The sequence below is a fragment of the Alligator mississippiensis genome, chromosome 1 (assembly GCF_030867095.1).
Source record: "Alligator mississippiensis isolate rAllMis1 chromosome 1, rAllMis1, whole genome shotgun sequence".
Lineage (NCBI taxonomy): Eukaryota > Metazoa > Chordata > Crocodylia > Alligatoridae > Alligator > Alligator mississippiensis.
In genome coordinates this window covers 253,433,870-253,449,698 of record NC_081824.1, presented here as the reverse complement: position 1 = coordinate 253,449,698, position 15,829 = coordinate 253,433,870, and the positions used below count along the sequence as shown (strand labels likewise).

The 15,829-nt window shown below is 48.2% G+C and overlaps 1 long non-coding RNA gene across 1 annotated transcript in view; it reads right to left on the bottom strand.

Annotated features, from left to right (window-relative positions):
- Positions 1 to 15,829, bottom strand: part of LOC109280353 (uncharacterized) — a 51,832-nt gene that overhangs the window by 17,221 nt on the left and 18,782 nt on the right. The gene's annotated exons all lie outside the window — the stretch shown is intronic.

The window sequence follows — 15,829 nt, the reverse complement described above, 5'->3', positions numbered from 1 at the left end:
GCAGTATTAGCAATTCAGGAGTGGGGCCTGCCTGCGATCCCAGCTCCAGGACCCCTGTCTGTATTAGGTCCAGCTCAGTCTGTCCTCTCATCCTCACCCACCTGCAAGCCATGAGAACTGGACTTGAACAATCTATTTCTGTCCACTGTTAAAAGTGATTCACTGTTTGACCTAAAAAACTACTTCACCACCCAGCAGCCTTGCTGTTCTCATCTGAGCAGTGAATAATGCTTATCCGGGGGTGTAGTTATGATTAATCAGTTTATCCATGTACAATGCTTTGAATACATTGGGCATTAAATAGATGGTATTGTTATTGTTCTTCTTATTATTAAACTTAATGAAATGAGGCTTGAGGGCTTGCCAAAATTAGGATGTTTCCATTATATCAACTTAGTCTGAAGCGCCCAAATAGCCTTAACTCTGTCCTTTTAGAGACTCTTCAAACTTCAGTATAGTTCGAGTACAATCTTATGCGTAGGTACAAGTGTTTGCATGTGTGAGAGAGATAAGATTAACACTCACTTCTTTGTAGCTCCTTATTCTTGAAAGATTTTTTCTTCAAAAGAACCCTTAGCTCTGTCCTGCAGTGACTCTATGAAAATCCACACAGTTGTGATTAAAGGCATTTTGATGTTTGTGGGTCTAGATGAGAACAAATTGGCTTTCAAAGGCATGTTATCTGTTTTAATTTTTCTCCCTTCATAGTGTAAAGAAAGGGCAGAGTTGGGGTTGTTTCAATGCCCTGAGAGTGTATTTCCACACAGGATCATGTTTGGATTTGTTTAAATTCAATTTTAACTCTGAATTTCCTTGGCGTTTGAGCTAATTGCAGCATCTTGGCTATTTGGTTTACCTTGGCTATTGACATGAACTCTTAACTCCATTTTAACAGTGTGGATTTGGAATAAATAGGAACAGGTTCTCTAGGAGAGAGTGCAGAAGGGGGTAGTGTGGGCACAGCAAAGAGCATAAATTGGACAAGCCTTAGGACCCACTGTTCTTGCCCTTCTTCCAACTCTCATCCAGTGCTTGCTGTGCCGTTTGATCCAGTTTTCCCCTTCTGAAATCGTGCCACCCAACCCATTCTAGCTGCTCTTTCCTTCATCAAGGTTCCTCTACTGGCAAACTGCAGGCTGAGCAGAAATGGGACTCATCCATGACCCTCTCTGTAATGTGCTTCCCAGCTGAAGTCTTCATCCTGTGGCACTGCCATCTGCCATGGCACAAGGTATTCCAGCAACTGAGTGTTGGCTTAGAGAGCAAAGGCATGAAACCCTAGTCCCTACCCTCTCAGTGCTACTCCATGGTCCAAGTTCAGCATGGGGATGGAGAACATCTTCCTTCCTACCTGTCCTTTCTAATCATAGGTGCAACCGCTATGCATAGAGCAGGACTCGGACTCACCTGTGCTGTGATGCTTACAAAATGGCTCAGCAAGTGACACACTGTCTGTTTTCCCTCCTTTTCCCACTCCTTCACACATACAAGCTACCTTATCCCTGCCACACTTCATCTTATATCTACCCAAGGTTTTTGTGGAATCTTCCTTGGAGGTTTTCAAGAAAGGTCTGCACAATCGTTTGTTTGAAATGGTTTAGGACACTAGTGCTCAACCTCTTCTGCTCCTGCAGGCCAGATGAGTAGCACAGGGCCAGTTTTCAGGCCAGATCCTGTGGGTGGGGTCATTCTGTGGGCCAGATCTAGCATCCAGTTAGTGCGTGGGGTTAGTCTGTGGGAGTGATCCAGCCCAGCCCTATGTGCCAGATCTGGCCACAAAGATGTCTGGTATGATCTGATGTGCAGGACCATGGCAGCCACCCTGCAGTGCTCCCTGCAGATCCAGACATTTGATGGCGGGGGTACGGTGGCAGTGTTAATTGCTGTGTCTCTGGAAGCTACAACAATTAATGCTGCCGCTGCCCCCCCACCACCAAATTTCCAAACACATAGGGAGCTCCAGAGGCCAGGTTAAGCCAATAGGCTGGAGGCTGCAATGCTCACCACTGGTTTAGAAATAGTATTCCTGCATTTGTGCAGGGGTTTGGACTAGATCAATGGGGGCCAGTCTTTTTGGCTGGCATGCTACAAATTAGTGTCATAACCTCCCCAAGTGCCACTCCAATCCTCTTCCCTTGCCCAGTCTACTGCTCTGCTTTCTGCTTCCAGCCCCGATAAGCTGTTCTTCTTTCTGCCCTGTCACTGCATTCCCTGTCCCCTCCCTGATCTGCCACATACCCAAGCCACCTATGTGCCGCAAGTTGGCCACCCCTATAGTAGATGACCCTTGAGGGTCCCTTCCATTGTTATGGTTCTTGTAATCAGCCTTGAAAATGGTTTAGAAGACTAACAAAGCTGTGTCATGTACAGCCTTATGTTGCAGTACCAGTCCTTCATCTATTTGCATCTTTTAAACCAGCATTTCTCAACCTGTGGGTTGCGAACCCAAAGTGGATTGCAAGAATATTTCAAAGGGTCGCAAGCAAGTGAAAAATGAGCAAAAGCACAGGTGACTCCTTGCAGGCTGGCAGCGTTCTAGCCCACAAGGGGCTCCTTGGGGCATGGCCAGCTTGCAGCCAGGCAGGGTCATGGGAGCAGCACCAGCAGCCGAATGAAGGTAAGTATATGGGGAGAGGGGGTTGGAGGGCCAGGGGTTGGGGACTGTCGGGGTGGTAGGGGAGCAGTGTGTGCATGCATGTGTGCGCATGCGGAGGGGATGGGGGGGCGGTTGGGAAGAGGGGCAGATGCCTGCTGGCACTGGGGGAAGGTGGCCTGGCACTGAAACTGGCAGAGCAGGGCACTGTAGGTCAAGACAAGCTATCGATCTCTGCAAATGGGTCCCAGTACGAAAAAGGTTGAGAACCACTGTTTTAACATTATCTTAAACAGGAAATGTCTCTTATCTGTGTGATCAGGGCCCTGATTTCACCTGCTGTCTCTAGGGTACATCTGCAATATAGATGATTAATTATAATAGGACACCAATCTGGATTAAGCCTGAGTAGTTGACCAAAGATGCAGGGTCTGGCAGCGTGTTCCTGTTAGGATGTGGAGTCAGCTATTTCTGTGGTGCAATCCTGTTCGTATACAAAGAACGTGCAAAGTCCTGTTTTCCTGGAACATGAGAGGAGTCAAACGAGCCCTCACCCCAGCACCAGACCTCTTTTAGGCTCCCTCTGAAAGCTCTCTCAGCAGGCTTGTCCTGGGGTTGCATTAGCAGCTGCTTGGCCAGGCTGTCTTTCTCACTTTCTCGCTTTCTCTCCCCTTGACTCTTTCTCTCTGTCACACACATATACACAAACACCGCTCAGCAAAACCATGCCACATAGATGAGACTTGCACACACCTGTGCTTTGCCCAGTGACAAGCCTAATGGCCTTTGCTAACTCTCTCACATGAAGGCCTTAGGATATGCCTGCCAAGGATAGGCCAAGGAGGTTTAACTCAACCTGTAACAGGTGCCTTGGATGCTGCCAAAGCATAAATAGGAGTTACTGTTATCTCCATTTATTATAAACTGCAAACTAATGGCCCTCAGCCTGCCACCCAGTGCAGCTGTTAGCTGGCACTTTGTTTCTGATGGTCTTTCTCCACAAATGAGAACCCCAGGTCTGTTCTGCAGATGAAAGAAGCTTTGCTCCTTCTGGTGCGCTCTCCTCCCCACCTCACTTTCCTCTAGCCTAGTGGTTCCCAACCTTTTTTTGTTGCCACCCGCTGCTGGGAGCGGAGGGTGGTGGTGGTGGTCCAGGGGAGCTCCTGGTGCAGCATGGCTCCTTTGTGTGCAGTGCTGCCAGCATTGCCCCCACATTTGGGTCACAACCTGAGGTTGGGAACTGCTGCTCTAGCCCCTCACCAGACATTATGTTCCTCTTTGGCTTCCCTTTCTAAGAGTCTGGTTACTTTGATTCCTGTACAGCACAGACTTGTTTCTGTGGCTCAGAGCACCATTTTCCTTTGACATTAAGACCATTACAGTTATGGATGAACCTATCACCAGTTGACAAGTCACCAGAGGGAGCTTGAAGGTAAATCTTTCATAAGTAGGTTCATTCCTGCTGCTGCATCGCTACAGTCAGACCTCAGATGGATGCTGAGCTTTTTGAAAAACAATCATGAACCCCAAGACAAATGTATGGGAGAGAGAAAGAAAAAAAAAAAAACCTCAACAGAATCAAAAGCTCCCAGGCTTCTTTCACTCCTAAAGTCCAACTACCTGTGAAACATATTAAATTCAGGCCTGAGTCCCTAGAAAAAACATTAGCCAAGAAAACTGAGCCACTGTCATATCAGTTTTATATACTTACCAGGGCGAGTTTGTGCTAAAGGTTTTGTGCCATAAGGATGGATAAATAGAGCCTGGAAGGTTTTTGCTCATGGAGTTGGGGATGGAAGGGCTGTTTTGGCTAGACTTGCACGGAAATGTCAGACACATCAAGCCCTCTCTTTCCTTATTGTTTGGAAAGAGTTGTGGCAGATCCATATACCTTGTGTGAGAGGTTTTAGACAGCCATCCAACCAGGGGCTTCTCAGCCATATAAATTAGCAAGAACCCAACAAGGAAGTCCTATCTTGCTCAGATGTGCTTAAGTACACCAGCTCTGGGCAACTCAGTCTCATAGACACAACCAGAATATTTTTGCCTCAGCTGCCTTTAAAAATTTCTCTATAGTTCATGTAAAGGTCTATTGGGAACAAAAGGAGTCCACTGCATACAATTAAGCATGAAAAGGGATACCCTTTGTAAGGAGGACATGAGGTAGGTGATTAGCTCATCAGGGCAAGTGTGAGAACAAGAATGCATGTTTTTCATTATGACGTCACATGAAACAAGTAAAATGCCTAGAGCAATGATTCTCAACCAAGATGCAGGACCCCCTGGGGTGTCACTATATCTTCTGAAGAGTGCCCTAAGGTGTAAGGAGCTAAGCAGATAAACTAAGTAGCTAAGCGCCAACTCAGGCTTATCCCTGCTTGGACCATCCCGCATCATCACTGCTGCTAGGAAGCTAGCACTGTAATATATAAATTAGTATTTGAAATTGGGTACCACTCAATTCACACAAGTTATGGAGGGGTGCCTCGAGTCCAATGAGGGGGCATCCATTGAGTCCAAACAGGTTGAGAACCACCAGCCTTGAGAAACTAAAGTGCATTATATTAAGTCTGTTACACTGATCAGCCAGACATGCAGTCTTGTACTAAAAATCATGATTTTCTTTCTCGAAAGAGAGAGAGAGAGATTCATAAGATCTACATTTAATGAAGCCACATTGACCGGCATTACTTATATTTTTAGCCTCTACTACTTCAGTGATGGAGTTTTGAATGAACCATTTCACTATTTTGCTCAAGACTGACATCAGGGTAACCAAGCTGTAGTTCAGTAGGTCACACCTTTTATATTCTGGAGTTTCCCCAGCTTTCCAGGAAAAACTCAACTGAAAATGGATGTGAGTAGTTGCAAAAGCTCCTTAGCTAGTTGCTTGCAGACTCTTGACTGTATCCTGCTCAGGGCTATTAATTTGCAAGTGTTTAATTCTAATAGATTGCTGTTGCTCAAGCAGGCAAATTTCGCCTGGAAAACATTCTGCTCCACGCACAATATCACATGGAATGGATATATCTACCTGCTTTACTCCAAATACAGAGAGGAAATACATTGAAGGTTTTGATATTTTCTATACCATTGTTTATGCTTTTTGCCATCTGCATCTAGCAATGAACCTGTGTCTGAGACCCAAGGACCTTTTCTGATTCCCAAAGACTGGTATCTGTTTTTAACCCTACTGGCCACTGGGATGGAATTGATTATTTTAGCTTCCCTTATCAGTTGCCTACATTTTTAAATGTAACATATTCATTGTCATTAAGTTTCATAACTTCTCCTTTTTTACCAATCTTTGTTTGGCAGGATGAGGTCCAATATTAAATCACCCCATGATGGGTGCTTTCTGTATTAGAAAACATAATTGATTTTTAATAGAAACCCTAAGGACACTTTATTATTGATCATATGAGATGCACAGCCAATATGTCCCAGCTCAGTCTTTCTGAGTAAGATGTTGGGATCAGGATGAGGAGTTTTATAAGAGCAGACATTTAGGGAGTGCAGTAATAGTGATGCCTCTCTATTTGGCATCTAGAAGTCAGGTGCCTCTATTTTGGAAACAGAAATTAACCCACCATTAAGCATCTGTCTCATCCACAAATCTCATGAGTGAGACCAAAGACTGGCCCATGAAGATATTAATTCCTCTTCTCTCCAGAGGGGTTTTCTTTGGACAGACCAATCCTGTAATAAATACACCTGTGACTTAAGTCAGATGATGAAGCATGATGAGCATGCCCCGTCCATCACCATCTGAGTCTCAGTGCAACATATTGAATGCAAATTGACATATGTGGGAGCAAAGCTTGTGGGCTGTACCTAAAGGTTGGGAGATTCTGTACTGGAAATAAGCTACTTAAAAAAAGAACTTGAGAGTCACCACAGATAACAGCCTCATCATAAGCACTGAAAGCAAGTTTATCCAATGAATTTTTACTGCAAAAATGCAGCAGAACAGGGAGCAGGGCACAGCACCCAAGGTTCTCTCCCAGCAGAGTGCCTGCCTCACTGTGCTGCAAAGTCAGGCTCCTTTCTTCAGCCCAGGGTTCTAGCATTCATTTTCCCCCAGTGGCTCACCTTCCTCCCAAGGAAGAAGAGAGGATGCCCTGAGTCCTGTCTAGCCCATAGCCTGGTAATTAGAGCATTCTCCTGGGAAGTGAGAGGTATGGGTTCAAACCCTTCTGACTCAGTGGCCTCTCCAACTCAGGTATCCCACTTGCTGGGCAAGCCCCATACCCACTAGGCTATTGAAAAAATGGTGGGTGGGTCTCCTTTCCCCATCACTCAGCCCGATCTTTCCCTTAGGACAGGTCGGGGAAGAAAGGGGGGGGGGGGTTGCACTTTATGTCAGTGAGCAATATACATCAACCCTCATCAAGACAGAATCCAAGGTTGAGGAAGTAAAAGGATTGTGGGTTAGGCTACATGGGGGTCAAGGAGAAAGGGATTTGGTGGTAGGGGTCTGCTACAGACCCCCACACCAAGGGGAAGAAATAGATGCGGGGCTCCTGAGGCAACTCTCGGAGACCATAAAAGCTAAAGAGGCGGTAGTCCTGGGGGACCTAAACTACCCGGACATCTGCTGGGAGTCACAGACAGCAAAGTCCCACCGTTCATGCAGGTTTCTAACCTGTGTACAGGACCTCCACCTGACACAGGAGGTACATGGTCCCACTAGGGGGAATGCCATACTGGATCTGGTATTGGCAACAGGGGATGACATGGTAGGGGACCTCCAGATTGGTAGCCATTTGGGGGACAGCGATCACCTAATAATAGAATTCAACATAAGACGGCGAGTGGGTAAGGTAACTAGTAGGGTGAAAGTGCTAGACTTTAGGAAAGCTGATCTCAATGAACTCAGGTGATTAGTCAAGGATGCACTGCAGAGTAGGAGTTTTGAAGGGATGGGAGCCCAAGAAGGGTGGCTGTGCCTTAAGGAAACAATCCTTCGGGCACAAAGCAAGACGATCCCTGAGCGAGGCAAAAAAGGGAAAGGGGCCAGGAGGCTTCCCTGGCTGACCAGAGAAATCCAGGGCAGCCTAAGGGCCAAAAGGGGAGCACATAAAAAGTGGAAACAAGGTGAGATCACTAAAGATGAATATACCTCCTCTGCTCGTGCTTGTAGGGAGGCAGTTAGACAGGCCAAAGCTACCATGGAGCTGAGGATGGCATCCCAAGTAAAAGACAACAAGAAATTGTTTTTTAGATATATAGGGAGTAAAAGGAAGGCCCAGGGAGGAATAGGACCACTGCTAAATGGGCAGAAACAATTGGTGACAGACAGAGGGGACAAGGCTGAACTCCTCAATGAGTTCTTTGCCTCAGTGTTCCTAAGTGAGGGGCACGACAAGTCTCTCACTGGGGTTGTAGAGAGGCAGCAGCAAGGCACCAGACTGCCACGCGTAGATCCTTAGATGGTGCAGAGTCACTTGGAAGAACTGGATGCCTTTAAATCAGCAGGCCCGGATGGGCTCCATCTGAGGGTGCTGAAGGCACTGGCCGACATCATTGCAGAGCCACTGGCAGGAATATTCGAATGCTCGTGGCGCACGGGCCAAGTCCCGGAGGACTGGAAAAGGGCTAACGTGGTCCCCATTTTCAAAAAGGGGAGGAAGGAGGACCCGGGCAACTATAGGCCGGTCAGTCTCACCTCCATCCTTGGTAAAGTCTTTGAAAAAATTATCAAGGCTCACATTTGTGAGAGCCCAGCAGGGCAAATTATGCTGACGGGAAACCAGCACGGGTTTGTGGCGGGCAGATCGTGCCTGACCAATCTAGTCTCTTTCTATGACCAGGTTATGAAACGCCTGGACACAGGAGGAGGGGTGGATGTCGTATACTTAGACTTCAGGAAGGCCTTCGATACGGTATCCCACCCCATACTGGTGAACAAGTTAAGAGGCTGTGGCGTGGATGACTACACAGTCCGGTGGGTGGCGAATTGGCTGGAGGGCCGCACCCAGAGAGTCGTGGTAGATGGGTCGGTCTCGACCTGGAAGGGTGTGGGCAGTGGGGTCCCACAGGGCTAGGTCCTTGGACCGATACTCTTTAATGTCTTCATCAGTGACTTGGACGAGGGAGTGAAATGTACTCTGTCCAAGTTTGCAGATGACACAAAGCTATGGGGAGAAGTGGACACACCGGAGGGCAGGGAACAGCTGCAGGCAGACCTGGATAGGTTGGACAAGTGGGCAGAAAACAACAGAATGCAGTTCAACAAGGAGAAATGCAAAGTGCTGCACCTAGGGAGGAAAAATGTCCAGCACACCTACAGCCTAGGGAATAACCTGCTGGGTGGCACAGAGGTGGAAAGGGATCTTGGAGTCCTAGTGGACTCCAAGATGAACATGAGCCGGCAGTGTGACGAAGCCATCAAAAAAGCCAATGGCACTTTATCGTGCATCAGCAGATGCATGACGAATTGGTCCAAAGAGGTGATACTTCCCCTCTATCGGGCGCTGGTCAGACCGCAGTTGGAGTACTGCGTGCAATTCTGGGCACCACACTTCAAGAAGGATGCAGATAACCTGGAGAGGGTCCGGAGAAGGGCAACTCGTATGGTCAAGGGCCTGCAGACCAAGCCCTACGAGGAGAGACTAGAGAAACTGGACCTTTTCAGCCTCTGCAAGAGAAGGTTGAGAGGCAACCTTGTGGCTGCCTTTAAGTTCATCATGGGGGCACAGAAGGGAATTGGTGAGTATTTATTCACCAAGGCACCCCCAGGGGTTACAAGAAACAATGGCCACAAGCTAGCAGAGAGCAGATTTAGACTGGACATTAGGAAGAACTTCTTCACAGTTCGAGTGGCCAGGGTCTGGAACGGGCTCCCAAGGGAGGTGGTGCTCTCCCCTACCCTGGGGGTCTTCAAGAGGAGGTTAGACCAGTATCTAGCTGGGGTCATCTAGACCCAGCACTCTTTCCTGCTTATGCAGGGGGTCGGACTCGATGATCTATTGAGGTCCCTTCCGATCCTATGAATCTATGAATCTTTCCAAGTCTCTAATTCCTTAGGCAGACTATGCACATCCCAGACAGACCAGTATAGCGTGGCCATCATAAAGGACATTCTGGTTTTCTGCTACTCTGTCCTCTGTTGATACAAAACCCAACACCATTATGTCCCACTCTATTTTATGTCCCTCTATTTTATGACACACAAAAGGTGTCAGGTTTCATATCAATAGAGGACAGAGGACAATGGCCACCCTAGACCAGGATCACTGAACATGTAGACTGAGACTGTGCTGCACCGCTTTTGAGCATACCAAATAAGCCGGACTTAGGGACTTGGGGATCTTCCCAGGTCAAAATGGAGACACAAGAAGAATCCAAATGCCTTTAGTTGTTCTGTAGCAGCTACATGGGATAGAATAGGATTGTGTAGAGACAGTGACACCTAACAGGCCAGGTAAGTGTCTATTAAATGTGTTGGAGGCAAAATAGAATTTGGGGCATGGACTCTGCCAAAACAGTGGACACGTTTCTACTCTGTGCCCCACAAAAAAATTGTCCCAGAGAGAGGTCAGATTTCAGAAGGCAAAGTAGGAAGTAAAATGCACAAGCAGCTCTTTCTGCAACACAGACTATGATACACAGGAGGTCAAGCCAGATGAGCACAATGAAACTTTCTGGCTTTACCATCTCTGGATCGCTGACAGAGAGCAGGAGGTAAGTCAAGGTTGGGAATAAGTGCTCTCCTACCTCACTATTGACCTGCAAGCTAATGTGTTTACAAAGTGGATATGCACCAACCACTGTGGGTTAAACATTTATTAAAGGAGGATGGGGATAGCTTTGAAGCTTAGGACTAGGGCCTGGATCTTTCCATGAAACTGTTCAGACCTAACATTGTTGCATCTGTTGTACAGATTCCATGTATTACTTCTACTGTATGGGCTGAATTATGGTCTCACCCCAGTGCCCTTGTCACAAAAGTCAGCACAAATCAGAAATCAGCTCCCTTGCTGGCAGTCCAACCTGAGATGTTTAGGACAGAAATGTTTTTAAAGGTCCTCTTCTTCCTAGCAGCCCCTCCTCCTGAAGTAGAAACATTTCAGCCAAGGGAGCAGTATGGAAGCAGCTGGCCCTGTTGCCATCCATACTGTACTTGTTCTGGGACTCAGAGGAAATATTGGTCTCCATTGCTGACAACCGGGGCCCTCTTATGAACAAAAAAACGATAATAAGTAACATCTGTTTCAGGGGAGCTCCAGAATGCAATGACTAGATTTTCCACACGGATCTATTTTCAAAAACATATGCGTTCTTTAAAAAGTCTGCTGCAAGGCTGAAAAGAATGAACACCAATATCATTGTAATTTATAATATTATTTATTATATTGTGCAACCAGTGCTGAGGAAGGAGGAAGACACCACTGCTTTAGGCACTGTACAAACAGATAGCAGTAATGCTGCACTAGCCCCAGAGAGGCTGCAGTTCACGATTTGGCAATACACAGTGAGCATACAAAAGGTGCAGGGCCAGGGAGGATGAGGTAACAGGGACTTTGTGACTGCAGGCTGCTAAAGTGGGGCATTCTAGCTGGAGAAAAAGAGATGGGAGGAGGAATCTGACCCTGTATAAGACACAGTACTTCAGGATAAAACACAACAAGGCAGATTTCTCACCCTGTCAGGAAGGATCCGTTTCACCACACTGCCTCCTACATATGTTTATACAATTGAGCAAAGGTCCTGGTTGCATTTTGAACCCCATGCTACACAATGACATCCCCTGTGGCTCCTACTTGCCTCTCTGCCTGTGACATATGGCAGAAAATGTCACATCAGATTTCCAGCGGGTCTTGCTGCCTGCACCAATGACACAACCCATCCCTGCCGTTCCACACTGTGGTGGTACCATGTTCCCAGACAGTTCTGTTCAAGCCAGTCTCTTTTCCTTGCCCTGCAAGTGTGGTCAAACTAGGACAACATAATAATATACAGTCCTACAATCTCATACTGTGATTCCCAACAGCTTTCACATGCCATGCAAGAAAGGGCTACAACAGTGTTTGGACAAGAGTTCTTTAAGAGATATCTATGTGCTGCAGCCAGGGGTGATGGGCAGTGACTCAGTAGGTAGTGCTCTACATCATTATGAAATATGTGTATTAAAAAAAAGTGCCAGAAACTCCAGCTTGGATCTGGACCCCATTGTACTAGGCACTGCACAGTACAGTGCAACCTCATTATAACCAACTGTAACAGGGAGCCATCTCATGGCCGGTCTACTCATTGGCCCACCCACCTGTCTAGGGAAGTCCACCCACCTACCTCGCCTGCCACACCTTTTATGTAACCAATTAGTAGTTGTTCATAAGGTGAGAGGCTGCCCATTTTACTCTCTGATGCCAAGGACATAATACACGGATCCAAACCTCCCCTTATACCATGTCCCATGCCAGATGGTATCACTACGTAGCCCTGGCCCCAAAATAGACCTCATTCCATGCCTGCCTGATGTCCGGACCCCACCTGGATCCCTCCTACTCAGGCAGTCTAATTTCCGCCCTTACACTGAGCTGCAAGCTCCTTGAACCCTTCTCTCTCTCAGCAATGGCCCCCTCTGGGACCTTTGGCCACACAGGCCCTGGCCTTACCTCCAGGCCGGTTGGAACCCCAGGCCCTCGGCTCTGGGCATCCCTCGCAGTTGGCGCTCTAGCCCTTTGACCAATCTGATCCTAGCCCCAGCATTGGCCAGTCGAGGGTTTCCCTGATCAGGTTAAAGAGCTGCTTGTCCTCTCTCCCTCATACAGGTCCACCTTCTCGGGGCCCCTCCAAACTCAGCTCATTCAAAGCCGGCCTATGCACTTTGGGCCCCCTCATATGGGCCCTGCTCTATGCAGCCCATGTGTAGTCCTTCAGGCCCATCCGTGCAAGCCCTACTCTAGGCAGCCTTCTCACTGCTTTCACTCACACCCTCACTGGGTCCAGTACACTGCCCCCTCACTAGGGCTCTTGGCCTTACACTCCTTGGGTCTCAGGCCTGATTTCATAGACATTAAGGCTGGAAGGGACCTCAGAAGATCATCAAGTCCAGCCCCCTGCCCCAGAGGCAGGAAGTCAGCTGATGATATGCCTGGAACCTTGCCTGTCCCCTCTATGGGATAACCCACCAGGTCATGGGGGCTGAGGCTATACGGCACCCCATATTTGCTGTTCACTAGGGAGGCACTGGTGTGGCATTTCCCGGGGACCACCTACCACAGGCAGCCCCACTGCACCATCCTACCCTAGCAGGGTGTAGTTTTAGGTCATTCCCCTAGACCAGGAAATTCCTCTATCCCCATAATTCCTACCCTTGAGCTCCAGGTGTTGTGGGAGCAGCAGCTCCAGCTGGGCAACGTTATCCCTCTGGCTCCCTGCAGCAACTGCCTACTCAGTTCTGAGAGCCTGGTTTATAGTGAGGCTGCTCAGCCCCATCCTCCAATCCAGGAGCCCTCTTTCAGTCATATGCCTACCTCATTAAGCCACACCACACCTGTGGGCTGCTCCACAGCCTGTTAAAGCCTCTTAAAGTGGCAGGCAGCAAAGGTCCCCTGCCACACCAACCTTTGTTTACAAGGTTTCAATGGTTTCAGTGGAAATGAGCCACAGCAAATTGACCAACCCTATTATAACAAACACCTCCCATTAATTAACTCTTCTCCTACTCCCTTGGGAGTATGTTATAAGGAAGCTGCTTAAGCATATGGTCTCCACTCTGCAAAGCATACAACGGCATGAAGACCATTAACACACCTACAGCCTGGGCAAAACACCACAAATTAACCCTTACAATGGTCATGTACAACATAAGTAAAACTAGAAAGCATGTTTGATCACTATATATATGTCACTACATGTCACATACGTCCCCCTCTTTCCTGCAGCCTGGGCAGCTCATGTGGCTGCTTTCTTGTAGATGAGGCAGCAGCCAAAAAACCCACATAACTTAAAATCCAAATACACTGAATCTAGTGTTGCACCAATATGCAGCAGATTTTACTCTCCCCTGTCTATTATATCAGACATAAACCACTTGCCTTTACTTTCAAAGGCCCTGCCCCAGCCCATCATGCCTCATTCAGTATGGAAACATCATCTCTCACCTATGATAGGCCCATGTCACCAGACTGCATTGCCCAGCTCTTAAACTCTCAAACAATGGCATTTATGCCTTCTCCTTCTGTCCCTTATGGCTGGGAGGAGTTCACCAAAAACACTGGAAAACCACCTCAGCAGATACCATCACACTCCTCCCTCGGGCTCTCCTTTGCCACCCAGCTGACAAAAACCATAACGTTCTGCCTCTGTGCCATACTGACCACCTTGCCAGACTGGTTCTTAAGAGACCAAGGCCTCCTTGGTCTCTCTTTGTCTCCTCCAGTGTCTTCTCCTGTTCGCTCACAGCTTCTACTGCGAATGGGCTCCTATACACATGCAGGGAGGCTGCTCTAATACACTGTAATTACAGTGCATCAGAGCAGACTCAATTAATCGAATCTGCAGGAGTGTGGTAATTAGCGCTCTCCAGTAGACTCCAGTGTCACATGTGTCAGCGTCCCCATACTGAAAAATGGTGGTGCTTTAAGCTAAAGCTCATTCAATGAGCTTTAGTTCAAAGTGCCCCGCCACCATTTTTCATCATGGGAACACTAATACACGTAATGCTCTGGGCACTTTTAATTAGTGTGGCTCGTGGAGCTGCACTAATTAAAGCATGTCCTCTCCCAACTTGCCGGAGCACATCTATAAACGCCCATTGTTTCTTCAAGGCTAGAGCCATTTTTTCCGTCTGTTTCTGTGCAACACCTAGCACAACGGGGTTCATGACTAGGGCTTCTGGGCTTGCTGTAGTAGCAATGGCAACACCAATAATATAGAGAAAAGGAAATTGCTTACTGAAGTCAATACAAAATCATGTGTCTGAATTTTAATGCTGCTGGGCTGTGGTCTGTGTTTTATAGCAAATCACAGTCGGGTCCCAATAGCTGTTGTGGCATGATACAATACAGCCAGATTAAAGAGATTTGGTTTCTTGGGCTAACATGGAACCAGAGGCACCAAACTCCTCTACTGCACATGCACGGTCTACGAGGTCAGATGCTGCCTGTCAAGCAGACTCTGGTAATCAGACAAGCTCACTGGAGTGTGATGTCATTCTTCCTTAGGCTGGGTACACTGCTTCCCCACATTTCTAGCACCAGCTGATTTGGAAAGTGAGAAACTCACCACTGGCCGAAAGCATTAAGTGCTGCAAATAGATAATGCTCCCTATTCCTCATTGCCTCTGTCACCTGTGTTTTTACTCACATCTATCATTTTCCATTTTTCTTTTTTTCTCCAGGATTTCATTTCTTTCTCCATATGGAAATCATTATTTTTGTTTGTTCCTGAAAGCCTAGTAGGTGCTGTGAAAATATAGCTGTTAAGCCAGAGGTGGGCAAAATACAGCCTGTGGGCCACATTTGGCCCACCAAGTTATTCTGTCAAGCCTCCGGCAAATCCCTTGGCTCCACCCAGCCCAGATGTGGGGGGCAACCCCAGCTGTGTTGCGTGCAGCCAGTCGCACCACCCCCAGGCATAGTTCTTGGGTATGCCAGGAGATGTATTCTGTGGGGCAGGGCAACACAGTGGCAGGGTCAGGGTGGCACAGTGGCTGGACTTGGCTTCCCAGCAGCCCCTGCGGCAGCAGCTCGCTCTGCCCTCACATTTGTGGCTGCCACTGCCAGTGTCTCCCTGGCTGCCGGACATGGCCTCACTGCCAAGGCACCCTGGCCTGTACACCCTGCACCCACTGCCAGGGGTGCTGCATGGAGGGGGCAGGTGGGCAGGGAGACCGGCCCAGGACCCCCGCGGGCAGGGTGCACTCAGCTGGGTGGATGGGATGCAGGCAGGTGGGGAGCAGCATCCAGGAGTGGGATGAGCAGGTGGGTTTGGGGACAGGATTGCAGGGCAATGACAGCATGAGGCTGGGGCCTGGAGCAGAGCTGCAATTTGCTGCCCACCAGTCTCTGTGATGGGTGCCAGTTCCATGGCCCCATCCCATATGCCTGGCCAAGTGGATCCTGCCCACAGGGGTCCCAGGCAAGTCTCCATGGAGACCCTGCCCATTCACTATGTCTAGCGCCCTCAGTGATGGGTACAGGGCAGATGGGCCAGAGCCAGATAGACTCAATAGGCATCTCCCTGCCCCGCCCCCACCCCACCTCCACACACTTCCCTGCACTACAC